The 27,522-nt window shown below is 39.4% G+C and overlaps 1 protein-coding gene across 1 annotated transcript in view; it reads left to right on the forward strand.

The window, feature by feature from the left end:
• The window catches only part of kcnd1 (potassium voltage-gated channel, Shal-related subfamily, member 1), an 81,503-nt gene that overhangs the window by 39,098 nt on the left and 14,883 nt on the right, over nt 1–27,522 (forward strand). The gene's annotated exons all lie outside the window — the stretch shown is intronic.

A 27,522-nucleotide genomic window follows, 5' to 3' on the forward strand; every position in this document is an offset into this window, starting at 1 on the left:
TACAGTTTTTTCTGAATGCTTAAACCCTAACTGTGATTCCTGTAGCACAATCTCTAAAACTATTCAGACTTATAGCAAAACCACTCACTGAGTTTGCAAAACTAAAAGCACAAAAACTGCTTTGCACTCAGTTTGCAATTTTGTAACGCACACTTTGCAAAACTGTAGGCACAATTAACTACACAACACTCAATTACCAAATTTCCAACACACTCCTAGCAAAAGTATACACATGTATGGCTATCATTAACACTAATTTGCCAACTGTCTGGCACACTTTCACATGTCAAAACTTTTTTAGATAATTAGTTCACTTTGCAATCAGCCTAAGCACTATAATACAGGTAAGCTGTGTGTGCGGAGTACAATGGAGGGAGCAGGAAGAGTGAGAAGTAGAGGAGGCCGAGGAAGAGGACGTGGAGGTGAAGAAGTAGGATGAAGAGGACGACAAGGACAAGGAGGAGCAAGAGGAAGACGAGGAGGGGGGAGAGGAAGATGAGGAGGGGGGAGAGGAAGGGTAGGAAGAGTAAGAAATAGAATTGCTGATGACATCAGAGCTACAATAGTGGACCATGTAATCAACCGTGGAATGACCCTGAGGGTAGCTGGCCAACGGGTCCAGCCTAACTCGAGCCGCTACACTGTAGCAAGTACCATAAGGACATCTTGAAATGAGAATCGGTGAGTACAGTCACTTCGCACAAAGATTTGTAGCACTGCCATATGCCAATGAGAAACACACCAATACCATTGATGTAAAAATACTGAAATTGTTACTTTACAGTATCAGAATCAGAATACTTTATTGATCCCTGGGGGAAATTATTTTTTTGCTAGATGACCAGATTGCTAGATGACCAGATGCTGGGGGCAGAGGAAGCATGTTCACTGCAGACCAAGTAACCCATATAGTCATTATGGCGATTGCAAATAATCCTATACTTGGAAATAAACACTTGTGTTTGTTTTGATGTGTTTGAATAAACACCAGTACTTGAAGTTTGGATCCCTCTATGCTTATGGATCTATGACAGCAGTATGAGCTCAAACTGACATAGCCTACCTTGTGCACAGAGAAAGCAAAAGCCAGATGTGTTTTGTATTCATACCATCAGTGTGCAGTTGGCGCATTGTGTGCTTAGTAGATGATGGCTTGTGTGTACTGTTTGATACGGAAACACCATTTTTACGAAGGTGTGAAGAGTTAATCTAGCTGTGTTCGCTTTTGCAAGAGAACTACAATGTTTTGATTATTGGGTGACAGGTTTTCTTATTTGTGTGAAGAGTTTTGCAAAATTAGCCAATAGTTACAAAAAATGTGCTTAAGCAATCAGAAAAAACTGTAAAAGAGAGGAAGAGGTGGGGAGGCAGAGGATTCAAACACAGCTCCAAGTAGAAGAAAATGAAAAAATTATAATCAGAGTCCAAAAAATCCTTCTGCTAACAGGCTGCCATATAAAATCGCCACGGGCATGGGCTGATTGTTCTGAGACTTATGGCACCGTGTGTTTGAGTGCCTTTAAATATTTAAAGTCGCTAAAGTGACACCCAAGTGAAAATAAGCAGTCACAAATGGACGGAAATAACCAACGATTTCACTAGTTCAGAAAATATTGTTGGCACATGTGGTTGATTTCTCTCCTCCAGTACTTTGCAATTCCTGGAGATCCAAAGTTGCTCAGATGTGCAATTCTCATATTTTAACTGTTGGAAATTTTAGAAATAGACTGGATTCTTGAATGTTAGATTCTGAAAAGTTATAAGGCGCGATTCTTGAATACTGTAATGCTTCAGGCGAGATTTTAGAATCTGAACCTTTGGCAAGATTTTGAGACGCTGGAAAGGATTTGAGGCAAAAGTCTTAATTTAACCAATGACTGTGACATTTACGTTTTTGGATGAGAACTTGCCTAAAGATACTTAGCAAAGTGAAGCATGTACAGAGAACCACACAATGTTCCTTTCACCTGCCTTTAGAGAGATGGTTGAAGATTTGACTTTATATATTATGTAAGAATGAAACATTGGTTTTATTAGGTAAGAGTTCATGACAGTATTGCACCAATGTTGGTCTCCGCAAAGGTAGAAAGAAAACCGCCTGAACAAATAACACAGTTAAATGAAATTTGCCTCTTTTTTTAAATCGTACTGTAGATTACAGTTTTTACCGAATGCCTAAACACTAACTGTGATTCCTGTAGCACAATCTCTAAAACTATTCAGACTTATAGCAAAACCACTCACTGAGTTTGCAAAACTAAAAGCACAAAAACTGCTTTGCACTCAGTTTGCAATTTTGTAACACACACTTTGCAAAACTGTAGGCACAATTCACTGCACAACACTCAATTACCAAATTTCCAACACACTCCTAGCAAAAGTATACACATGTATGGCTATCATTAACACTAATTTGCCAACTGTCTGGCACACTTTCACATGTGAAAACTTTCTTAGATAATTCGTTCACTTTGCAATCAGCCTAAGCACTATAATCCAGGTAAGCTGTGTGTGCGGAGTACAATGGAGGGAGCAGAAAGAGTGAGAAGTAGAGGAGGCCGAGGAAGAGGACGTGGAGGTGAAGAAGTAGGATGAAGAGGACGACAAGGACAAGGAGGAGCAAGAGGAAGACGAGGAGGGGGGAGAGGAAGAAGTAGGATGAAGAGGACGACAAGGACAAGGAGGAGCAAGAGGAAGACGAGGAGGGGGCAGAGGAAGCATGTTCACTGCAGACTAAGTAAGCCATATAGTCATTATGGCGATTGCAAATAATCCTATACTTGGAAATAAACACTTGTGTTTGTTTTGATGTGTTTGAATAAACACCAGTACTTGAAGTTTGGATCCCTCCATGCTTATGGATCTATGACAGAAGTATGAGCTCAAACTGACATAGCCTACCTTGTGCACAGAGAAAGCAAAAGCCAGATGTGTTTTTATTCATAACATCAGTGTGCAGTTGGCGCATTGTGTGCTTAGTAGATGATGGCTTGTGTGTACTGTTTGATACGGAAACACCATTTTTACAAAGGTGTGAAGAGTTAATCTAGCTGTGTTTGCTTTTGCAAGAGAACTAAAATGTTTGGATAATTGGGTGACAGGTTGTTTTATTTGTGTGTAGAGTTTTGCTAAATTAGCCAATAGTTACATAACATGTGCTTAAGCAATCAGAAAAAACTGTAATTTAGCTTTGTCCTGTGTGAGAGAGACACAGAGAAAAATAGAGGAGGGAATCACGTGATCACCTTGATAGGGGATTTGCTGATCTATGTGACCTTACATCTATCCTATCTTACTGGGCTGTGATGGAGTAAGAACTCCACCAGAGATCCATAACAGAGGAGAAATCAACTGCTGTCTCCTTGGCGGAGAGCTTTGAGGGCCACAGTGTGACACCGATCAATAACCTGCGATCGATCGACTCCTGGCAGCAACTGTAATGAGTCTCTGATCTATGCTGTTCTAGATCTATGCAGGAAGTTTACAGTTTTTTCTGATTGCTTACAGTTTTTTCTGAATGCCTAAACACTAACTGTGATTCCTGTAGCACAATCTCTAAAACTAGTCAGACTTATAGCAAAACCACTCACTGAGTTTGCAAAACTAAAAGCACAAAAACTGCTTTGCACTCAGTTTGCAATTTTGTAACACACACTTTGCAAGACTGTAGGCACAATTCACTGCACAACACTCAATTTCCAAATTTCCAACACACTCCTAGCAAAAGTATACACATGTATGGCTATCATTAACACTAATTTGCCAACTGTCTGGCACACTTTCACATGTCAAAACTTTTTTAGATAATTAGTTCACTTTGCAATCAGCCTAAGCACTATAATACAGGTAAGCTGTGTGTGCGGAGTACAATGGAGGGAGCAGAAAGAGTGAGAAGTAGAGGAGGCCGAGGAAGAGGATGTGGAGGTGAAGAAGTAGGATGAAGAGGACGACAAGGACAAGGAGGAGCAAGAGGAAGACGAGGAGGGGGGAGAGGAAGATGAGGAGGGGGGAGAGGAAGGGTAGGAAGAGTAAGAAATAGAATTGCTGATGACATCAGAGCTACAATAGTGGACCATGTCATCAACCGTGGAATGACCCTGAGGGTAGCTGGCCAACGGGTCCAGCCTAACTCGAGCCGCTACACTGTAGCAGGCACCATAAGGACATCTTGAAATGAGAATCGGTGAGTACAGTCACTTTGCACAAAGATTTGTAGCACTGCCATATGCCAATGAGAAACACACCAATACCATTGATGTAAAAATACTGAAATTGTTACTTTACAGAATTGCTAGATGACCAGATGCTGGGGCAGAGGAAGCATGTTCACTGCAGACTAAGTAACCCATATAGTCATTATGGCGATTGCAAATAATCCTATACTTGGAAATAAACACTTGTGTTTGTTTGATGTGTTTGAATAAACACCAGTACTTGAAGTTTGGATCCCTCTATGCTTATGGATCTATGACAGAAGTATGAGCTCAAACTGACATAGCCTACCTTGTGCACAGAGAAAGCAAAAGCCAGATGTGTTTTGTATTCATACCATCAGTGTGCAGTTGGCGCATTGTGTGCTTAGGAGATGATGGCTTGTGTGTACTGTTTGATACGGAAACACCATTTTTACAAAGGTGTGAAGAGTTAATCTAGCTGTGTTTGCTTTTGCAAGAGAACTACAATGTTTTGATGATTGGGTGACAGGTTTTCTTATTTGTGTGAAGAGTTTTGCAAAATTAGCCAATAGTTACAAAAAATGTGCTTAAGCAATCAGAAAAAACTGTAAGCACATGTTATGTAACTATTGGCTAATTTAGCAAAACTCTACACACAAATAAAACAACCTGTCACCCAATTATCCAAACATTTTAGTTTTTGTGCTTTTAGTTTTGCACACTCAGTGAGTGGTTTTGCTATAAGTCTGAATAGTTTTAGAGATTGTGCTACAGGAATCACAGTTAGTGTTTAGGCATTCGGTAAAAACTGTAAGTGAAGGGCAGCAGATCTAGAAGTCCAGATGAGTGCTGGATGCATTAAATAACAATTACTCGGAGGTTGTTCATTTTTCTTTGGTTTCAAATTCATACGGATTAGATTGATGGTTTTCCTTTTAATGAGTCGTAAACCTCTCAAAGTGTTTTCATTTTGGACGTTTTCTAAATTTTAAATTGTAAATTTCATTTAAAAAGAGCAGCTTTCTTCTTAATGCATTAATTCCATGACAAAAATAGTTATTACTAAGTCTTCTACATATTAGCACATCAATCCACTTTCCCTCTAGTTACATTTTTATGAACGACACTTTAGTCCAGTTTTTGTGTTCACTTTTCCAAAAGTTACATTTTTATTGTTTTTAACCATATCATTTTCCTCAGTGCCATTTTAATACAGCTTTCCTCAGTGACTTTTATGGTGCAGTTTCCTAGTTTGCTGTTAAATATTTAAATAAATTAACTGATTTGACTGTCATAATGTTTTCTTTCATCTCTCCTGTGAACAGTTTTTCATTTTTATGATGTCATGATAATAGTAAGCTTGATTAGTTATATACAACTGATTTATTACACCTTAAATCAACTTTTATTCTCCCACAGTGCAATGAGAAAGTGAGTCCGCATAGCTCCCCTCTGTGCGTGTTATGTAACAGGTCACACTTGTATAAGGTGCTCCATTCAGACAGTGTCGGAGCAGCAGCATGACATTTACCACAGGTCATTATATAACATGGTAATTATCAGGTGGTACAAATCAGAGTAGGCTAATAGAGACATTTTTGTAATGTGGAGGTGCACACAGCAATAAGTGCTCATGAATGACTTCAGCAGGGATCTCCAGCCTAATATTCAGAGACTTTGTTAGCTGTGATGTGCAAATGAAACGGCCCCAGTGCAAAAACATTTCAGTCATTTCTCAGTTTGCTTTTTACAAAGTGAAAAATAAACGAGATCAGAGTTTGGTGTGACCAGTTTCCTTTAGAACTGAACCAGTTCTCTTTAGTACACCTGCACACCATTTTTTAAGCTAGTCGGCAAGTAGGTCAGTCAGCAACGTACATTTCTTCAGTGGATTTAGGCTGTCTCTTTCTCATTAAGTAATCCCAGATGACTCCATGGTTTTGACTGGTTTCAGACTTTGAACTGTTTTTGCTCTGGATGGAGTTTTTTTTTTTTTTTTTTAACTAGTTTTGCCTGATTTTCAAGTCGGCTTTAGACGTTAGACTGGTTTCAATCTGGTAATAGAATGAATTTTGAATATTATTAGACTGGTTTAGACTAGTTTCAGAAGTGGTTTCTAATATCCCAAATATTAGCATAGTACCTAAATGCAGTGCATGCAGTTAGTTGATGTTTAAAATGGTTCCTTATCTGTACAAACTGTTTTCTTATGATATTAATTTTTTTTAACACCTGATTCTGTTAGACATTTTCAGGCAGGATCATCTTTTATTGTGAAATCAGTGACCTTTGTAGCTGCAGTGTGCAATCTGCTGCACATACGTATAGATAGTGTAGTTTTAAACTATTATATCACTTAAAAGCAAAATTCTCTCAAACCAATAAAATAGAAAAAAATAGATGGATATCATCTATCATAATAGAAATATTTAATTTACCAGAATTACATTTTATGTTAATCAGTTGTACAATATAATATGATGAAATATAGCTTCTAGCCTAGACCTCAGACTAAAATAAAACCTGAACAATCATTCAACCCTCTGTCGACTGAAATGTCCTTACAAGTTCAATAACCTTCATTGGTCCTCACAGAGATACATAAGCATGTGCACACACTCGGTCTCTTCCCTTCAACAAGCACTACCAGGAATTTATTGCAAAATGTAATTAAGGATTTGATTCTTTACTTTTACCCCAGAGACGTGCACACGCACCCAAACACCGTTCACAGTGTCCTTCAACATGGCAAGAAAGTAATTTATCTTGTTGCTTTGTGATTAGGAAATCCTCATTTCATCACAAATCCCCTGACATGCACGAACACACACACACACACACACACACACACACACACACACACACACACACACACACACACACACTTACTTCCATGCTTCCGAGTCTAAATGGGATTGGGGCTGTTACCATGGTTACGTACACTAGCCTATGATTTTTCAGGTGGTTTTTGTGGTCAGAAGATGTCATAATCTGATTAAAGTATGATTTTATGTGACAGAAATTGAGACAGATGGTTTGTCAGACATGTGCATGCACCCAACTACCCACCCACACACACACACACACACACACACACACACACACGAGTGTGTGCTCTTTTTACTAATGTTATGGGGACATAGATCTATTTATATTGAGACACTGTGAGGACCCATCAGCATAATGGACTATAATTTGTAAAACTAGTGTGAAGACTTGGTTTAAGGTCAGGGTAAGTCTCCAGGTAATGAATGCACTTTAAGTCAGTGTCGTCTGAACTGTTCTGAGCTCATGTTCCTTGGGGACCTGAATACCTTTACACAGCTGCACTGTGGGCGGAGACTTAACTTCCCTCTGGGGAAAAAAAAATAGAGTCTTTATCAACTCAAGTTGGGGTCTAATTTTTGGGTCTTTTAAACTTTTGTTTCTGTTGTCCAATGTAGATGATAATTAACTCTCAGGTTTCTGTCTCTTTTCAGATAAAAAAAGAGCACAAATTCTGCCTAAATTACACGACTCATAGCATCAATATTTGCATCTCATGTTGTACCATTATTCTGCCAAGTTTCTTTACCCCTGAGCCATAAATGAAAGGGTGACCCTGCCGGGTGGGCGGTGTGGACACCCAAGTTTGGGAATGCGATAACTCGAGAATTGATATCATAGGTTTATCTACTATGAGGTTGAGGGAAACCACTGGGTGCTGCCAGTATTTTCAGTCACAGTGTGTTAGCATCACATGTTTTAACAATATATTTACACTTACTTTATAGTTTCATTTTCAATTGCATTTTTAAGTACTTGGTTAGACTTTGGGCAAGGTCATTGTTTGGTATATTGTATGGTCTATTCCTACAATAAACTTCCAAAAACATGTATTCTAGAGCCTAAAAATGCAACAATATAATAATACTGCTTCTTGTGCTTTGACCACTTTAGCTGTTAGGCCCCTGATTAAAGCGTGAAGTCAAGACTTGGTTTAATTTCCTTATTATGTTAGGATGTCTCTGAGAAATGAATGTGAGTAAATGCAGTGTTCTCTGAGTGTGTGAGTGCTTCTATTTTACAGGGTTATAAATACACAGAGCTATAGTAGGGACTGACTTGCTATTAAAAACAGGAAAGTCTCCAGTTCCAAGGTGAAATCCTGTATTTTGTTTTTTGTTTTTTCACCCAGCTGCTGCTGGTCCATTATTATAGAGGGTAACGTGTGCCTGTTCAGAGGGTTTAGCATTGCTAAAAACCAACCTTATCCAAAACTTAGACTGCTTTAAAAAAAACCCTGATGTTCATATGTCCTCAGTAAAAACTTTAAAATCAATTCAGAAGAACAGAGGAAATTAAATCTGAGCTCTGAATATACCTGTCGACCTCTGCCGCCCTCCCATCATCCTTGCGTCTCCCCCACAGCCTCCAATAAAGCTCGCAGCTATGCCGGTCGTCTGAGGGTCAAAGCTTGTTTCCCTCAGCACAGATTTCACATTAAGCTGATTTACAGACACTGAAGCTACAGTGGGAAGTGTTGGAAGAGAAATAAAGAAGAGCACAGGAAGAGAAGACAAGGATGATATTTAAGCCGTTTAGTGTGATATGAACTATGGATGGCCACTGATATTAGAAAGTGACTAATGACTTTGACAAAGTAAAGCCGTGACACAGTTCAGGAATAATATAATCTTTTCCTGCTTTAATCATTTATCACCTGGAGTATCATATTGATTCTGTGTTCTGCACTGCTGACTTTATAAACTCTTGTTCAGTGCTAGAAAGCTAGTTGGGCTTTTTTAGGTGATTAGATTTAGGTTATTCTATCCTTCAAATTGTTCAAGAACAATTTTAGAAGGTTCTTGGTGTCCTTGATAAATTAAAAGACTTCTTTGATGCTATGTGGATCTTGATGCACAACTTTAAAGATGTTCCAGGGTTGTTTACGGGGGTCTTGAGGAACCCCTGTATGTAATTTAGGGGGTTTGAGGCTTCTGGAACCTCTTATGAGATATTTTAGATTTGTTCTAGACACTCCTGGTGATAATCCAGAAATCCTTAGTGTGAATCCACTAGACCTTAATGCCTTGATATTCCTGTAATCCTTACAGTCATTGATTCCTTAAAATGATTTTGGATTTTTAAGTGATTAATATTCTTCTAGGCCACTTTCCATTTTTTTTCACATTTTTCAAATGTCCTTGCTAAAGTTCTAGATATTCTCAGGGAAGGTTTGTTTTGTGGGGGTTCCAAGTCTGTGGTGTTATAGCTGCTTGGAGTTCCATGTTCTTTACGAAGTTACAATAATCCCTGTTACACAAGGAATTATGGAGGTTAGAGAAAATCTTGAAGAAGTTGCAGAGGAGGTGGTGTCATAAATGGTCAAGAGATTCTTTTTCCTGTTTTTTTTTTTTAGTGGACTTTTAAAAATCGCTTTAAGATGTTGGGATGATTTAATTTATTTAAAAGACGGCCAATGGAACAGTGTCTGTGAAGGGTCTACTCCCAGTTACACCTTGTTCCATGTGACCTTAACAGCTCACAGGAGGGCAAGGTGGGTCAACAACTCTTAGGAGCACCACCAAGGTGAGTTGTCTTCAACGTGAGCACTTAAGATTTCCAGCGCATGTGACAGGCTTCAGGCAGACTTGAACTTGAACATTTTTGAAGTTGTTCCAGAAGTAGTTCAATTGAAGGCTCTCCCAACAGAGTTCCAGGTGCTCTGAGCTTTCATGAAGATCTTCCAGGGCCTTGATCAGTTCCAGAAGTCGTCATATATAATTAAAATGTGTTGAAGGCCTCTTACAGTTACTTTAAAGATGGCTGGAATATCTGGAAGGGATCGTCCTGTCAAAGCATCCTGCAGGTTTGAAACAGGCTTGAGGAGGTTTGACCAAGTTTCTGACCGATGACAAGATGTAAGATGAGTGTAAAATGTTTCTGTTTACATACAGAGTCAACTCTTCAGTGAAACCGGTGAACGCTTCAACAGATATCTGGCAGCCAGTCAGAGAGCAACATCGTCTTTGTCAAAGCAAACACAATGCTCATGCACACGGCAGTTTATTTATCAATGTGTCATCATTCCTTCTTTCATTCTTTCTTTCTCTTTCCTTAGCTTTGCACTTCCCTCTTCCTCTCTCTTCGTGTACAGCTTATCTAAAACATTTAAAACATCATGTGATATTCAAATCACGTGTCTGTGTGTGTGTGTGAGCGAGAGAGAGGGAGAGACAGAGAGAGAGGTAAAAATAAACATGGAAATGTAGATTATGCAAAATGAACAAATAAAGCACATTAGAGACGCTCTGGAACAACGTGAGCTTCTTCTCAGCAACAAACACCGATGAGTTCATAACAAGGAGAGGAGTATGCAGGGGGAGGAGGAGGAGGGTAGGTGGGAGAAGGGAGAGAGCGTGGGAGATGTAAATACAGGAGAAAATGAGAGGGCAGAAAATAGGAAGAACGAGGCGTAGAAACAAAGAGAGAGAGGGAGATGTAGAAAGAAAGCAAATGATTTTGTTCTCCTCTGAACTGACGTAAAGCTCCCTGAGGTCAAAAGAAATGCCCACAGAGAACGGTATATTTGTTTTAATCTTAAATAATTGGTTTATTTGAAGTGCCCTTTGCTGTGTGGAAGCTGGCGTGGTCACTCTGTTTATATGAGAAACCTCCTCATTAGTAAAAATAAGTTATGTGTCATACAAAAGCAGCTCGCAGAATTATTTTTTAAAACTTGAAAACTACAAATATGTGAAATTAGAAGTTTAGAAGTGCTGCATGCGCCTTTAAAAACAGCAAAGCAATAGAGCATCGCTGGTTAATTTGCCAGCACTAGCATAAACTGCCTTTAGAGGACAACCCACAGAGGTGTGTCCATCAGCACTGTGGATTTAGTCACTTCACAGATCCATGCACATAGATCATCAGCGCAATCATACATGATAAAGCACAGTTTTGGTAAATAAATGTGAGAATATATGTGCATGCCTGAGTTTGTGTGATTTTCATTGTACAAGAATAGTTGTTTATTAAAAGAAAAGACAAAACAAAATCAGGAAAATATATATTCATTAGTTTGTTTATGTCTTTTTGTAGGTTCACGTCCTTCTTCATGTTTGCCTTTGTTGGCTAATTGTCTTTAGGTTTTACTTTGAAGGCTCATGTGTTGAAATACGTACTTCCTGCCTTTGTTCTTTGACCCTGCTTTTCCAGTTGCCTTCATTGTTTCCACCTGTGAATTGGTCCCATCTGTTTCTTTTGACCATCACCCTCTTGTCTCTCGCTTATCTTGTATTTTCTTCAGTCTTTTTATTAATTTCTTGATCGCCCTGTATTCCTAACTTTTGGACCTGTTCTGATATAATTTCTGTTTTTGTTTGTTTCATTGTTTGTTCTTTTAAATAGTTCATTGGTTTGTGTAACCTGTCTGACTCTAACGTCTGCATTTGGGGCCTTAAACCCAACATGACTGAACATCTTAAATAAGATTCACAAACTTGTTTTACTTTTTAATTTAAACATTGTTTTAAATTAAAAGATATTTTCCATTTTGTGATGAAGATTTTTATTGTGTGGATTTTGCTTTGTGGATGGCTAAAAAGGCTTTAATTTAATTTATTGTTTATTAAGTTTATTGTTGTGTTTTCATGTGATGTACATCGTTTTTTTATTTACTTTATGTCTTCTCTTTCAGCTCAGCCTTGCATGATTATTTATTATATTATTATATTATTATTTTATTATAAACCTGCAGCTGAGAACAAAAAGTAAAACAGCTTGTCAATATTTTATACATTATAAACATTTAAACTTCAACACAGCACCTGAAGCTGAATAACTTATACCAGAACATGAAGCGGTTCCTGGTTGTTCACCTGATGAGTAATGGTTGCTTTCATGGTTTATTTGATATTTTATGTACCATTTGTCCAAAAGTGAGGACACAGAAACTGTCAGCATGTCTGTTATTTTGGGAGAGTTTTAGTTGGTTTTATTTTCAGTGTCTAGAGTCTAATAATAGCGCTCTACAGCTCACTGCTCACTGCCACATCGATTCTCAGGTTATATTTATATTTCAGCTCTAAAATCTCCCAGTGGATTAAAGACTAATCAATAGAGGATCATACCATTATCTTGCCAGCACACTGAGGCAAATCTGGGTCATAACAGAACTCCATAGGTGCTATTTTTCTTTTTATTATGCCAGGGAGTGTTTGATACCCAGATAAGGCCTTTAGTCACGTCAATGCAGAGAATTAGGGATGTTCCTGAACTTTTTGGCAGCAGATATGCTGACGCGCAGTGACGTTATTGTCAGGACTTCCTAGGGTCCATTATAATGTCTAATGTTTTATTCACATCTAGTTGTTTCATTCGCACAGCTCTTACCTCCTGTCTGTGTGCTGACTCGTCAGCCGTGCTGACACCAACAATCAGAGCAGTGTCGTCAGCAAACATGATGATGGTGCATTCATCTGAGTTGCATTTGGCAGGCATGTTTGGAAGCAGGTCAAACAACTATTACTGTTTTTGTCAGCAGTAAATAGGTCAAGAAGTCTAAGTCCAGTGCTAAAACAGAGGCCTAACGAGGATACCACTCAAACACCAAGCAACAACCAGTCAGGGCTTCCTCCTTTGTGTGGGAGTCTACATTATGTACACACCTGAATGAAATGGCCTACTCTAAAGGTATTGGCCTTTTCTGATCCATCATTTAATCGTAGTTACCTTCTAAAAATGCTCAACACATCACAGACATCAACCATGTGGAAGGTCAGAAAACGGCTGTCTGTGGGGAAAAAGTAAGAAGATTGCTCCTGATCATCACTTTCCCTGCAGGTAGAAAAGAGTCATTACTGAATAACTATGAAAATAAAACTTTAAAACCTTAAGTAACATTATTGAAGTCTTATCTAAAATGTCGTAAGCCCTGCATGTATCCAACAGTCAGAATATTTTCTCTGACAGTCTATTCTCTGTTTGAGCTCATCATTTGTGACAGCTGTGATTCTTGGCTGTTGGACAGATCTCTGTGCCTTCCATGCTTCCCTCTGTTTAGTTTTAGTCCCCATGTCTCAATGTTCATTGTCTTTTGAGTACTTACTATTTTACTACTTCGTTTTCTTTTGCATCATATTTGATCTTGCTTTGTGTCTGCTTCACCCTGATTAGTTTCACTTGGGTTTGGCTCCACCTGTGTCTCTTTCTTACCTGTGTTTACCTGTATTTTTTGTTGTTGCTTTCTATTCAGACTTTACCTTTCTTAGGGATTTCATAACAGTAAAAAAGGCTTGCTTTTTGTTATTTAAACCTGCTCTTGGAACGTCCCTCCTGTACATTCTGGCCTATCCTCGTTTCCCCTTGACCCCCACATTTAAAGATTGGAAAAACACTTGCTAGACTAGCAAAATTAAGGTTACAGGCAACTTATAATGTACCCCTCTCTTTAAAATATAAAGTTTCTCTTATCAGCTGTCCATTTGCTTTTCCCTCTTCCCCACAACATTCAAGCCCAGCTGGTAACTTTTCAAAATTGAACACACATCTAATTTTTTTCAAATATACTCCAAACATAAGATTAGATGCATTAAGTCATGCACAACTTTTTCACTTGTGCCTCAGCACAGTAACTTCCATCCTCATCAATCTCTGAGTCACTTGGACATTTTCTACATTAGTGTGGCTGCAGAATCACAGCAGAATGGATCGCTGTGGCTTTTGGACTCACTTCCTGTTTTCATGGTTTCATTTAACTGTTGCAACTTTCCCAAACCAAGCCACATCTGCAGAGCTGTCAGACCAGATAATGGTTTTTCATTCTTTCTAATTGAAGATGCATTACGTTGCACTGTTGATGGAGGGCAATTAGAGCAGCTCGTTGTATCTATTAATATGAAGCAGATGTTGGTCATTGCTTAAAGGGCTAAACAAAGTTGTAACAAAGCACAAGTCATATTCAAGAATCCTCATAAAAACAATGCGTTCACTTGTTCCGAGGCAACACATGGTTTTTAGGTGATGAGTGGAGCTTTTGGGACAGGGTTACGCTGGACCTGATATCATATCTGGTTTATGATGAATCACTCTGAGGTCTTTATTGTGACATGGTCTGGTGGGCTGAAAGAGGAGGAAGCTGACGTCTCTGTCAGGGTTCGTTTCCTGATGAAATAAATAAGACGCCATGACGTCAGCGAGCGGACCACGTGAGCAGACCTCGTTTTGCTCGTAAAACGTGTCCAGAATGTCTCTGATGTCACTGTACAGTAGAGTTTGATTCACTTTGATCTGGATGTTGGAAGTCTAAGCTTCAGATAACAACACAACCACTCTGATGCTGAAAATAGACTTTCCGTCTTATTTTTGGGATTTCTTTGATTGTAGCTCACCCGTCGTCGGGTATCACGTGTCTGTCTGTTTATTATTTGCTTCCTTTCTCTCACAACAATCTTCCCATTTTTTCAGTTGGGTGCATTTAACATTTGTTTTATCAAAGGCTCAGTTTTAAAAACTTGAGATCAATTGCTGTAAGGTATTGATGCAATTGAATCTAAATTATTAATAATGAATGTAACAGACAGCAGGAGGGGATGAAGGAGGCAGTCAGATTCACAAAGGAGGGACTTTGCAATATAAAAATTCTCCCCTGTCAGTCCTGTAGTTGGGTTTTTACTACTGATGGATTGACATTTTTCTAAGTTGTCACCTTCTGTTTAAAGCAATCAGACTGCTTTGACAAAACCTTGTTTGTCCATCATACTCCATGAGGTAAAACTATGGGTTTTATAACAGATCTCTGCTGGCTTGGATGAGAACTGTAATAATGTCACAAAAGGCTATCAGAAGGTAATGTAAAGCCAAAACATTTGCATTAAAGATTATATCTTCATGGTTCTGTAACGTCGGTCTGGCGAGGAAGGAGCGGCTAGCGTGTGGTGTGGGGGTTAGCCGAACAACCTGAAGCCAGTCGGTTAAATCCAATGACAGACTTTTATTCGCTGTCAGCAACATTACACCTTATAAGCCAGGTCTCCACGGCTGTACTCGTCCGTGCATACATGTGTGGACATTGGTATTGCCGGCGCCAGCTTGTCACAACAGTAAGGTTTCTTTTGAGATAAAAGAACATGAGCAGCATGGAATGGCTGCCGCTAACGACACACACCCACTAGGAGACTCCCAAAGCTATTAGGGCAACCCCCCCTAGTGGTGCTATAACCCAAAAGGGTTGTTACAGTTTCCGGGGACTCAAAGCTCTTGTCCATACCTGTATTTAAAGGTGTTTACCTGAATCTAAGTGTGACAGCAGCTTTCAGCCATATCTTAGGGTTTCAGACAAGGATGCTATCTTTGCAAAAGATGGTTTCATGCAAAAACTGAAAGAGGAAAAGGTGAGATTTAAAAAGAGTAAAGGAATGCATGGAAATAAAAAACAAGAGCTTAAATAACAGAGAAAGGAACGTGAGAGAGAGGGGATGGAGAGGCAGGATTTCAGTTTGCTTAAGAGCTGGATCTCCTTCACCAGAGGAGGAGAAAACATGGAACAACCATCCCTCCTCCTGCAACTTTCATCATCACTCTATCAATTAAACATGGCCGTGGATTACACTGGAGGAGGAGAGGAGAAAGAAAGGGAGCAGACAGAAGGAGAGCACAGGATTTAGGAAAAGGAGGGGAGGTGATGGAGGAAGGAGGGGAAAGATGAGGATGGAAAGAGGAGGAGAGCAGAGAGGCTTTTAGCAGCCTGATGTAACCCAGAATAGAAGTTTTCAGAGAGGAAAAACAAACTGAGCTGGTGATCAAACTTGTCCGGTCGATACCGGTGTCCTTGTGAAGAACAATTCAAACAGTTTGGAGGCAGAAGAGGACACTCACGGGGAGCCATACAGGAAGCTCAAACCCCCAAATTTCACCCTTTTTCCCACCGCTTTTCACTGCAGTTGTGTGAAGCATAGATGGTAAAATATTGAGTGTTCCTAGAAGCTGCATTAACTCATTTGTTTGGTCAGGTAGTTTCATCGCATGCAAAAGTTAATTTTCACAGAGAGCTGATAAAATGCAGGAAATGGAAAAGGCTCATTTTAGCTGTAATTATTAATGCAGCGATGACACAAATGCTCGGGACTGGATTAAAATCCCTGAAATGAAAACCTTATCCGAATGGTGTTTACGTCTCTTGTTACGGTGTAACATCAGCACTCTGGCAGTTTCTCTGCTGCTGTCAGACAAACACACACAGACGCACACAGTCAGTTGAGACCAACTTCTGATCTTCAGACCAGTTTTCTGCCTTTCAATAACAAAACTGTTGAACAAAATCATACTTTAAAGAGTTGTTGTCACCTTTAACTCTGAACTGGATTGATGAAGTGGAAGAAACTGGATGAATGAATGGATGTTCTTATTTCTCGATTTTGCTGGAGTAGCTTTGCAAGAATCCCACTTCCAGGGAAAAACAAACAGACAGCTTCTCCTCAGTGGAGCCTCTGCACAACCCCACCTCCTTAAAAGGTGTAAATGAACACAAAAATTATATCTGCAAATTTGACAGCAGACATTTAAATAATGTAACATCAATTTTGCCTGCTCGTCATCGCACATAATGGCCTGGGTGTATTTGAATATTTCATTCGATCACAATAAAAAAAAAACATCACTTCTTCTGTAAGCTGATGTAAACTTGCATTTAACGTCACGTTGTTACTCAGGTTGAGTCCTGATGAGCGCGTCATGTGTGCAGCAGATGGCTGTATGAAGACATCTGTAATAACAGCTCCTCCTGGAAGACGAGGGAACCGTCGGTAACCCTGTTGGACTACGCTAAAGTCTGAGCTCTTGGGTCACAGAAGAGCTTTTAAACATTGGAAAGTTGCCACATTTAATATGAATATTCATAACTACCATATTGCTGTATCAGTTTACATTCTGCTTTAGATTGCATGAAAACCATTGTATAAATAAGAAGTCTGATGTGGATCAGCAGTGCTGCCAAAAATGTATTAACATATTGTTTGGATTTACATAACATCATTATTTACAAATTTGTGAAAAAAATAACCGTGCCAACATCTGTCTTGTTTGGTGTCATATTAAACCATAAAAGTACAGCAAAGCTGACGCCAACAGTTAATTACAAGCACATCTGGAAGTGTTTTTATTTAGTGCGTATTTGGATTGTTTGACTGTTCAATAAGGTTTATTTGTTACATCCTAAATGAACAAATTCAAATATCTCCGAGTGTCGGGCCGGTAATCGAAATCACATATATCTATTACAGATAACTGGGAAACCACACATCCTGTATTTCATTTTATATAGAATATAACTTAAAATAATTGATCCTCTGTATAACTAAGGTCAACTATAGAGTAACGACTGGTTTCTGGTCATCATCTTACAATTATGCTCTTTGAGACAAGTTTCCTGACCCGGCGCCATATGAACACAATTGAATTGCCTGCTCGTGAGTAATAACACCGATGCGTATCGCAAAGGTCTCTGGAGGCTTAACGGTGCATTTTTGCCCCGAGGCGCCTCTGGAGGTTGTTCCGGCCATGAAGGCGATGGAGGATTTGCTGTAACTCTTTCTACTCTGAGTTGGATCTTGTTGTTGTGCGGTTGTTGGTTGTTTGCACTGAGGGGATTTTGTTGAATGTTCAGCAGATTCTTTTCTTCTCTTCTGGTATTGAAAGGTCTTTTTGTGTACACACTCATGCCTTCAGCTGTTTTGCTCACTGTCCCATTTTTTTCTAAGGTTTTATAGAAAACCCACTGGCACCTGTATTCTGGGTTGTTGGTGCAACATTTGCATGAAGGTCTTTTCAGCCAGTGAGAAAAGTTGATAAAAAAGGAATTTTTGTGACACAGACAAAGATGCAAACATAAGAAGCATTGCTGTAAGTCATGGAGTCACTGCAGGAGAGGATGATTGTGGTTCTGTTTTTTTTTTCTTATAAAATGTTCAAAATATACAAAAAGAAAATCTGGCATCATGTTTAAGGATCTGTGATTTCAGGTCACATTGACTGCTCTCCGTGAAGAACCTGTGAAAACATTTTAGGTATGAAAGACGTTCCAACTTCCAAAAATGATAATGAAAATGTCCCAAAGCTTCCACTTAAGAGCAGCTGTTCTAAAAGTGGCTCTAATTTAAAGCTTTTGGACCACGTAAACACATCAAAGTGCGATTATTTCAAGTGCTGAGTTAGTGATGAACATATTCCACGTTTGTGATGACTGAAAGAAAAGCAGTCGAGCGCCACTCCTCTGTGTGCCCGTACGCTGTTTAAAAATCAAAAGAAAAGAGCTTAAATATCCAATCATATTAAGCTGAGTTTGAGTGGATACATTTCAACCTTCTTCTTTTTCTTTACGTTTTGTTTTTTTTATAAATGCAAAAAGTTGGAAGATGTACAAGCTCGAAGGCTTTTCCCCATTTTGAAATAATAGTAAAATACAAATATTAAGAAATACATTTTTAAAAGTCCTTAAATTTTCATTTCAGCTCTTCTCTCCTTCTTCCATTGTATCTGATCGGGTGGCTCTCCCTACAATTTGATTGTCCTTCCTGCTCTTCTCACTAAACGAATTATCATTGGCTGTCTGCCCCTCTATTAGATTGTGATTGGCTGGCTCCCCTATTACAGGTGGGAGATAAGGATCGGTCTCTGTGTTCCATTGGCTGACTCGGCATTATTGGATTTCTATCTGCTCCAATTGGGAAGCAGCATTTGCTTGTCTTTTAGTCCTTATGGCTGGGAATCAGTTTTTAGATTTCGAGTGACTCTCCAACCTTCCCAGTGTTTTCCATCTTTCCTCGCCAGCCTCTCCCTCTCGGCTTGTGTCTGTCTGGTCTTTGGTATCGTGGCTCGGTGCAGGATGACATAATTCTGGCCATGAAATATTTAACATACTGAGAGAGCAGCTCAGAATATTTGGGCTGACCCGTGCCTCCCGAGACACTCCCCTTTTGTAAAACCGTTATTTATGACGACGGCTGGCTCCAACTCCAGCTGCAGGGTCACTACAGTCAGATATCTGAATGAGACCGTTTTGCTCCGCTGGATTCAGACAGCTTTCATTTTCTCCTTTTTCACATGTATACACTGTAAAAGAGAAAAGATAAAAAACCTTCAGATTTCAGTGAAACCAGCTACAGTAAAGTGTAATTTCTTATCATTAGGCTTTGAGTTTGTCCAACTCTGATTTTTCACTCTTAGATTTCTTTAAAATAATGTTTCATTTTTTGGCACAATACATTTTTCTAACTTTAAATGCTATGAGAGTTTCTGAGGCACAACAGCTGTCATTTTTATTAATGTTGCATCTTTTACAGGGTCTCTCAGTATTTTCCATGTTAACCACTGTTCAGACCAATAAATAAATAAAGGTATAAACGATTCAGTGTTTAGCTTCTCCTGCAGATTTCTTTTCATGTGCAGTGTGGAGGACACTTAGCCTGTAGGCACTGCTGGGTTTATAAATAACTCCCGTTTTACAGAAAATATGATTAAAAGGTTGAGTAAGTAAATAGTAAGGTCTGTATGTGACTGCACATGCTTGAGATTTACAGATTCAGTATATGCTGTTTTTCCTCCTCTTCTCTCTCACACTTTGTTCATCTTGACCTTCTCGCCTTCTTCTTTCTCTTTCTCTTCACCCTTCTCTTGACTGTCCTCACTCAACCTCCTCTTTCCTCCCTCCTTTCTTCCCTCCTTTGCTTCCTCCTCCTTCCATCTCCCTCCTCTGGCTTCGTGTCAAGCTACCACTCGATGTGTTGTCCTCCTCCTGCTGCAGGACGGAGACTTGGCAAGAGAGATGGAGGAGAGAACAGAAAGGGTACGAGAGAGGGAAAGAAATAAAGGAAATGTGTGGAGAAAGGAGGGAGCGATGCACGGAGAGACAATATAAACTTTCTAATGCCTCTCTCGACATGCCAGCTACAAGCCCTCTAATGCTGCCATCCATTATTTAATATTGGATGGCACACACACACACACACACACACACACACACACACACACACACACACACACACACACACACACACACACACACACACAGAGTCTTAGTTGGTTTAATCACCCCACTCTGCAGCCACAACCTTCTACATTATAAAGAGCAACTTTACTCTGAGCTGAATAGCTTCGTTTTACTGACCTCTGCTGGTTGAGCATCCATCGCGGTCTGAGTGAGTTCATGGTGAGCACCTTTGGCTGAGCGGTAACTAAAAATGTTGTTTAGCAGAAATCCAGGTAAACTGAACATCAGCTCAGATCTGGATGAGATCTGGCTAATTTCAGATCATTTGCTTTACTAACCTGTGGTGAAGTGTAACTAAATGCTGCTTTGGCTGCAGTTAAAGTCCAGCTAAACTTCAGCTAAGCTATGACTGATGTGCGACTTTAGTCTTGCCAGGCTCAGCTTTGGTCAAGCTCCAGCTCAGCAGTGCTCCAGCTCACTTTGTTTCACTTGTTCAGAGCTTTTGTTCATCTTTTTCAGCAAACTGAACACATTAGCAGCCTGAGATACAGCGAACGGCACTGTGCTGTTTCCATGTGGTAATTCTATTTTCATCACATGATTTGCAACTCATTTTCTGACCAGCACAAACATGTGAAGTGACTCTTTATCATCAAAAATATTGATACAGTCACTCAAAAAAACATGGAAATTAAAATTTTCTATCTAATTAATGTTTTATTTCATGTGTTAAAGGATGCACATGCTCTCCGTCTGTCAGAGGCACGTTGAACATCCCGGTACACATGCCATTACACAAATGCTATTTGAATGAATAAGACGGCATTCATATTCATTCATTTCCTTAATTCGTTCAGACTGAAAAACATTTTAAAAAATCAGCTGTAGCTTTAAAGCTGCTAACATGCTACAGCTACTGTACAATAACTGTACAGTTTCCATCTTCATGGAAATTGTGGAAATGATAGAATATCAGACTCTACACTGTGTGTGTGTGTGTGTGTGTGCGTGCGTGCGTGCGTGCGTGCGTGCGTGTGTGTGTGTGTGTGTGTGTGTGCATGCAGTAATACTCTTTGGGTCAGTGAATAAGATAAACCATTAAAGTCATGTTTTTGTCTGAATGAGTTAAATATAAATCAGGCTTCATTGTGAGTCTGTGCCTTTGCACTCTGAGCACTATGTGAGTATGTACTCTATAATCCGTATACAATGTGTCTATACATTATAGAGGAGGTGGCTCATAGGTTGACCATGCTTTATGTTTGAGATTATTTTCTGCTGAATGGCTGTGGGCCTTCGGGCCACTCTGGGTAATGTAGTTGGTTGACCTTTTGATCTTCTTTTCTTCTTCTTCATCTTTAGATCCACCATAGATCCATCCAGAGCTCTACGCCATATTTTTATAGATCTGCTTAAAAAGTACCTTAATTTATAAATAAGAAAAACAGGCCTGACTGGGGAACAAAAAATCTTCCACCTAATCAAACAGCCTCAGACACACTGAAGTTATTGAACCTTGATGCAAAAAAACAAAACAAAAAACTGATGCAAGAGAAAGAAAGTACAAGAACGCTGCATCGATTTTAATCATAGTGGGGAAAGTCTACCTCTGGCTGCAGGTTGTGTTTACTAATAGATAATACCTGGCTCTGATACAGGATGGAAAGAAATCTTAAATAAACACACACTCAAGTATTGGGCCATGCTTCTTAATCTTTGAATTCAGGTGTTTTCAGTCGTATTGTCACAAGTGTATAAAATCACACACCTGGCCACGCAGTCTACTTTTACAATCATTTGGGAAAGAATAGGATGTGCTAAAGATGCGCAAATCAGTCACTTTGTGAAACGTCTCTCCTGTTAGATGTTCCACAGTCAAATATAAGCAATGTTATTGCCACACTGAAGTCTTTAGAAACCACTCTGTCACATTCTGCAGCCGCATTTCAGAGCAGTGGAGCTGATGGTGTAAATCTCACCAACAGTCTGCTGAATCAGTAACTGCAGACTGCCTGTGGCATTAACATCAGCACAAAGCTGTGCACCAGGAGCTTCAAGGCTTAGGTTTCCATGGCCGAGCAGCTTCTGCAGGCGCAGTGTTTAAGTGGCCCAGTACTTTAAATCCATCTGTTTTCTTACAGTTTACAGTCTTTGCAAAGAATAAAGCGAGGAGCTGCTGGCATGATGTTTCCAGAAGGATGGTGTTTGATACCACCAAAACATCCAAACAGAAACCATGTGGATAAATGAGGAAACAGGCGACATGTTCAAGTGGGAATCAGCGAGATTCGTAATTATAAATCATTTCCTGATTACATTTCATTGTAAAGGCTGTGGGCTGAGGACGCTGATGAGACTGTTTTAAGCCTTAATTTAAAACTTGAATTGATTTCTGTGACACAAAAATAAAAGATATGAACATATTTAATGTAACTTTAGCTGCACATAAGTGCGACAGCTTTGTTTTATCTTTCAGACAAGTTGGTTCCATGTTTATTGGATCTGTTTCACCATGGTATGCCTCCATTCAACACACACTCCCTCAAACCAACAGGCAGCCGCATCAAAGCTAATTTATGGTCCATTAAAGGGGCACTGCGTGTAATGTTTGGCTCTGGACGGAGGGCCACTGCAGATTTACTGCTGCCGTCTGGTAGTAAAAACTCACAAACACAAGGAGGACGCTTTACAGCTACGAGAGAGAAATGGAGCGTGTGCGTGTTTGTTGGTATTAAAAGAGGAAAAGCTAAATATGTCTCATAATTTAGGTCCAGCAGTAAACAGCAAACGCACTATAATAACAGAAAGCAAATGAGCCATGATTGCATGACATTTATCAGACATTGCTGTTGCTGTGCCAAGCTTTGCTGTATAAAAACGTTTCATACTTTATATTTGATTAGCTATAAGTCTGAAGACAAAGAAAACAGCGATCAGCAAAAACTGACGTGACAATCTTTCAACGAATATCCACAGAGTATTCAGTATATTGAATATTCAGCCTAGACTCTCTCAGCACAAAGACTGAAAACGATATTTAGGAGTATTAAAGAATATTTCAGTTTTAGTGGAAATGCAAAAAACTAATTCAAAAATCACCGGCTGCTATAAAAGGTAGAAGATAGATTGAAAAGACAGCATCAGTCATTTTTTATTAAAAATGAAATCATTGTCAATCTGTAATTTCTTTTATATTTCACATTCACAGAGCTGAGATTTATTACTAAAAATAATAAAAAAGATTTTAAAGTTTCAACCCAGAATATATTTAATTCAAGTTTATTTATTTAGCTCCAAGAGCATTATTGCTGCTTTATATCGTAAGGTAGACTCACAATAATACATACAGAGAAAAACCCAACAATCAAGTGCTTTGGCGACAGTGGGAAGGAAAACCTCCCTTTTAACAGGAAGAAACCTCCAGCAGAACCAGGCTCAGGGAGGGGCGGGGCCATTTGCTGTGATTGGTTGGGGTGAGAAAAGGAAGACAGGATAAAGACATGCTGTGGAAGAGAGACAGAGGTTACTACAGTCCCCATGATGCAGTCCTACAGGAGGCTAAGTCTACCTGCTATTTGGTTTGTGGGATACACCTGCATGTAGTGGATGTCAGTAATACTAACAGACAGGTATCTGCTTGAACCCAGAAAAGAAAAAGTTAAGCCCTATCTCTGTTGTCTCAAGCCCTTCTATCCAAAAACAGGAAAAAGGTCATGAACATTTGGGGTTAGCTGGCTTGATGAGTGATGTGCTGAATATTAGTTTCACAGCTGCTTAACTGATTTAAAGCGTTTGTATCATCCTCTTGTTACACCTGAAAATCCATTTGTGCTGCCGCCTGTAATACTGCAGCTTATAAATGTTGTTTTTCTGTATACGGCTGCGCTCACCATTTGAAAAAAAAAAAATCATTTTACAAGTTTTAATGAGAATTTTGAAGCATCTGTGATAAGATGGCTATTAGAAGTTGGTTTGAATTGGATTTTTTCTGTAAATCCATACAAATCGCCAATGAAATCTAATTTAGTTTTCAACATTTGCGAGGAAATGTAAATTTGTTGTTGAACTGATTAAATTGCAGCACCCGCGGGGGGAAAAATGACTTGGCTGTTAGGGCACCTCTAATGATGGTAGCACCTGATGAATGTGCAGGCTCTTTCTTCCTTCTTCAACAATTGCATGAATCACAGGGTCCATAAAGTGCAGGCTAATGAGGCTGCTGTTCCAGCTGTACGGAGTTAAACAGCTGGCAGATGCTCCGGTCGGCCGTCTGCCCGTCACAGAGCGGTTCATTTCCATTTACATTCATTTGCAATCTGAGCTGTACTCACACGGCTGGCAGCAGCTCGTTGCCTGTTTTCCCATCTTGTTCTACAGCATCAGGAGTTGTAGGAAGTTGGCAAGTTTATGACTTCGCCCTTCATCAGTATTTTGGGTTAAAGTCCTGAACTATGCTGCTGTCTGAAAATGAGATTTCTGAGATGTTTTCTTTCTGCTCTGATGTTTTCTCCTGTGAAAATTTTGTGCCAGCACCACAGAAACAAAGCCAATAGGAGGTTATTTAGGAGCATACTAATATCCTGATGGTGACGCTGCCACAGTCATAAAGACTTAGAGTCTACATTTGGAAGGGAACTGGCCTGGCATAAATCTACCACAGTGCACGAGCTCCAGAAAGGGAAGACTCACAACTTGTTTTTGTTTACTTAGCTCATGTTGGTTAGATGTAGGCAGTAGGGTTTAGTCACTGTGTTGGTCTATGACGTTTGATCTTATAGTATCTGTGTGTCCTTGACCATGTGTGCTGTGCTGTTACGTCTGTGTTTTAGTCTTTTGCAGTTTCATGTGTCTGTATTTGTCTGTTTCCTTCACTGCTGTAGTTCTTTGTTACCTTTTATTAGATGTTACCTGTCGCTTTACTTCCACCTCCTTGCCTGCCTGTGTTTCATGTCAGCGTTTTTCCTCGTGTCCTCCATATGTTCCTCTTTGCATTTCCACTGTTGAGATCAAGACAAGCCTAGAGATGAAAACGAGATGAAATATAGTAAAATTTAAATATTAGTTTTGGGTATCGGACCCTAGGCTGTATATTTTTCTGTAAATTGCACACTTTTGACACATACATATGCTTTAAAATGTCATTAAATTGTAGTTTGTGCTTATTTTACAAACCTTGAAGTAAAAATTATGTAAAAACTTGAGAAATGATGAAGGAGGGAGGATCCAGATACAGGCCTCTCCGATGTTCAGGCTGAGTTCAGTTAGAGATCCGGCACAGATTCATCCTGGCTGTTTGGCCGCAGTCTGACGTCTCCGTCGATTCTTCTGAGTGCTTTTTGCCAACAATTACAGATGACTTCTGTTCCTCTCTGCCCTCTGTTATCTCCATTGATCTGCTCCCAGCTGCCAATATGTCTCCCGGCTGAGGACACTGGAGGTTCAGTAAAACTGACCTGCGTGCCGTCAGCACGCCCTCGGCTCCCGGCGAATTACAGTCAGTGATGCACTCTCCTCAGCCAGGAGTCCAGTGAATTTAAGAATAAGCACAGAGCTGGGTGAAAGATGCATCTTAACAATTAACTGCATATCACTTAGCTAAAGTCATTTAGCTTTGGAGAGTGGAAAGTCGAGCAGCGAGAGGGCCTAAAAGATCCATATTAGTTGTTTCAGAAGTGTCTCACTCTGTCTTTGTGCTTTATGTGAGTGACACGGTGGGATGCAGGTCTGAGCTGATGTTTGGAAGTGTGGAAATTCTGGTTTCAAAAAGCAGAGGATCAGGTTTGGTGAGCGTGTTCTGGCTCATTTTAGGAGAAATAATATACTTCCAGCTTCTCAAACATGGCTTTTAGCACACGGTGTTTGTCTTTCAGTACCACTGCATAATGTTTAGCTTTCAGAGTCCAGGTCATTTGAAATCAAGGCCTCGAACTAACCGCAGAGTAAACCGATTAATAGAGAAAAAAAGGAAATCCGCAAACACACACTGATACCACCGAAGATCTGTCTTTAACACCTCGATACAGAAATTTTGATCCAGTAAGAGAGCAGATAAGGAACCTGGGATTTTCTCGATGATTAAACTTCAGGATGTTCTGGCTCCATGCGGACCATCTCTGCACTTTATACCAGGAGGTAAAGTGTAGGGTATATGGACTATAAAGAAAAGCTATGAAGGAATGAGGGGAAAATGCAAATCATTCTGTGCAGTCTGTCAGTCAGCTGAATGCACTTCAGTACATGTGGAATTAGATTTAGAAAACAGGATTTATGCCAAGAATGAGAAGCAATTCATTATGAAACTCATCTTCAGGAGGAGCAACTGCACAGCTTTAAAATTAGCTTTAAAGTTTTGAAAAATAATAAAATGGCTTGTAAGATTTGAGCAGCACACAGCAGACAAGGTCGCGGCCTTATTTTGAGAAGGACGGATATATAATGCAGCAGGTACACGAGCAGAGAGCTGCAGTTCATTACCTACATATCTGATTTACTGTACAACCTGTGCTGATTTGCATATGTGTAATATAAAGAGTTAAATCCACAGTGAGACAGACACCAGTTAAAAAAAACGGGAATGTGTTCTTACAAATTAATCATTTAATCAGCTGGAAAGAAATAATTTCTTTGAGTAATAATGATTGGTACACAGTTCACTGAGGACTTAATTATAATAACAACTTTATGAGAGATTTTACGTCTCTCTGGAGAAACTTTCTAAAATAAGGTTTTTGATGCTAAAAGAAGTACAAATAAACACTACAGCAGCATTTCAAAGTTATTGTGTGATAATGTTTCATTTCAGATCCTAATACAAAGTACAGGTAGGTTAGGAAGAAAAAAGGAAACGTTAACGAAACGTGGTGCAGGTTTTTTTTAAGATTTCCCATAAAATAAACTAAGCTAAAAAAAAAAAAAAAAGTGTAATTTTAAATGGATATATATGAATATTCATCTGACTCAGAGCCATTTACAGATCACTGACTCCTACTCAGAGACTGCATATGAAACAATTACATAACTTCTGAATCCAAAAGTGGAAACCTGTCCAAACTTTCAAAAAGTAGTCCTGCTGTAAAGACGTTTTGAAAAATGACCTTTGGCTCCTTTGATCCACTTTTCCTGATGAGTTTATGGTTTCATCTGCCCATTTCAAGCCTTATTAAATATAACATGATGTTCATTTTTCCAATATGATCCCCTTTAAAGTCAAAAAGCACAACAGAGCCAAGTATGCTTTATACTACCTTGTGATTAACCAACGGCTGTCATATGAGCACGCCGCGGCCCGTGATTTCTCAGGCTTATCTCTGCTTTAATAAAGCTAAGAAAACTTTTCAAAAATGAGACTTTGGATGCATCATCCAACGGCACTTCTTAAAC

Source organism: Rhamphochromis sp. 'chilingali' (genome assembly GCF_963969265.1).
Source record: "Rhamphochromis sp. 'chilingali' genome assembly, chromosome: 12".
Lineage (NCBI taxonomy): Eukaryota > Metazoa > Chordata > Actinopteri > Cichliformes > Cichlidae > Rhamphochromis > Rhamphochromis sp. 'chilingali'.